Genomic DNA, 2,367 nt, shown 5'->3' on the forward strand with positions numbered 1-2,367 from the left:
CACAATCTAGGACACCAGATGCCAGGACGTTCAGGCCTAACCTGCCCTTGGGCTCAGTCTGATCGCCCCCCCCCCCCCCCGCAAGGAGCGCACAACAGAACGGGTCCCAGCCTGAGTTGAGCTACTCGGCTTCGCGGTCGGAACGAGTTATCCGGCCAGCTAAGTGATAGGCATGCGTTCAATCTTGTCAGAAGCGCCAACAATGGTACGGTCCTTAATCGACACAGACGGGAATAGATCCACACCCAAGACCTCCATGTCTTGTTGCTTCTCTATCGACATCCCGCCCGGTCTCCATTTCTATTACCCCATGGTTCTTTTTACGATAGCAAATATAGCCAACCGTGCTCCGGTATCCACCTATATCTCGCAGGTGACAGGAAATCACCCGACTTCTACCGGTCTAAGCATGACTAAGCATATATTTGATCCTGGACCTATACCGGTTAAAGGTGTAGTATCAGGACAAGGAATTTATATGCATCAAGTGGTTCCATTCAACCCTTATAACCTAATGCATCAATCATAAGTACTTAAGTAATCATTTGTAAAATACTGGGAGACTTAGAATGCTCCGGGGCTTGCCTCGTAGAAAGGAAGTGGGGCGGTGGTCAGGACACTCCGGAAGCTCTTCAGGATTCTACTCCACGCCTTCGGGAACTGTGACTTGAGGATTCTCCTGCTGGTCCCCTTCCTCTGCTTCGTCGAATTCCAGCAACGTTATTTCTTCCTCCGATCCTAGATGCATGAATATGGCATAAGATATTGCGAATGTATATATGTTAACAAGTGCATCATGTTCTACTGAGTAGGTGCATATCTTTTCTTAATTATGCAATTAATTACTTCAACAATTCATCAACTATTTCACAAATAGCAGCTACTTGTTTTACTCATAACTGGAGTTTTAATTATCCAAATGCAGTGATCCTAGACTTTCTGGAAAGCTTACAAAATTATCTACAACTTTCTTATTAACCATTTTTACAGTAAACATCATTTTTATCATGCAACTTATCGAACTCCAGAATCTATCCGGAATCCTTCCAATTCGCATTACAAAGTAACAATACTTCTACTTCATGTAATCATTCAAAGTGGGACCACACAAAGTCTACCAACAGTTTAAGTATACCAAATACACTCAAGAAAATATAATGGTGAAGCCCAAACTATTTCTTTAAATGCCTTTATCATTTTACTTAGATACTTAGGTTAAATAATAAACATATACCAAATGTACTTCATAAATTCTCAAAAATTTACAGTGCCTTACTAATGCTACCAAAATACAACTGTAAAAGTTTCATGCCATTGTATACAGTAAAACATTCTATACAAAAATGACAAGACAGAAAGGCTTACAATAGCAAAAATAGAAAACCCTAGTGAAAAAGTGTCAAGCAATAGATTTCCTATTTTTCTTAACATCCTTTTGGTACTAGGATAACTTCCAACAAATTTCATGAATATTGGATTCCTAAATAATTTATAAAAATTCATACAAGGATTATCTATTTATAAAAGAAAAATCTATAACTACAAATCTATGCATGCACTAATCCTCAAATTTTTACCAGAGCTCATACATGTCAAGAATAGCTTACCACAAAAATTTCATAATTTTTGGAGCACAGGAACTCTAGATATAAAATAAACAAGTTTGCATGCATTCAAAAACACATTTCAAATCTCCATTTAAATCTTCCAAAATTTCTACTGTAAGTGTCAAGATCATATTTTTCTTAAATACTTCACTTCCTAAGGAACACTACCAAATTTATTTCACAATTTTTGAAGCTACCAAACTGGAGATATAAAAATTACAAAACACACTCAAATCTGGAATATTTGAACTAGCTTTATAACATAGAGTCGCTGACAGCAGGGACCCATTGGTCAGTAGGGCCCACCTGTCATCGACGCAAAACAGGGGACGGCGCTTGCTACGGCGCTGGCGTGGTTGCAGCTCAATGCCGGTGAGTTCGCCGATGGTGGCATCTTCACAACACGACCTACTCGACCGGGCGCACATGTGGGGCTAGCTAGGCGGGCTGATCACCGGCGCGAAGGGTGACGACACCGGCCATGGCGGCACGGTGGGGCGGAACGACGGCGTTACACCGGTGGAAGCCACGGCGGCTCAACCTAGAGCTCGGACGAGCATAACTGAACTATGGTGAACTTATCTCGCGCTCAATCGTGGCCTGCAGTGGTAGGGTTAGGTCGGACCACGACGACGGAGGGTGGCGGCGGAGCTCCGGTGAGCTTGCACGCGGTGCTGGAGCTTACCGAGCTCTATCAGCGGGCACTAGGGGAAGCAGTGGGTTGCTAGGGTGGCGGTGGTGCTATTGTGGTGATGGAGAA

Source organism: Miscanthus floridulus, chromosome 8 (assembly GCF_019320115.1).
Source record: "Miscanthus floridulus cultivar M001 chromosome 8, ASM1932011v1, whole genome shotgun sequence".
Taxonomy (NCBI): domain Eukaryota; kingdom Viridiplantae; phylum Streptophyta; class Magnoliopsida; order Poales; family Poaceae; genus Miscanthus; species Miscanthus floridulus.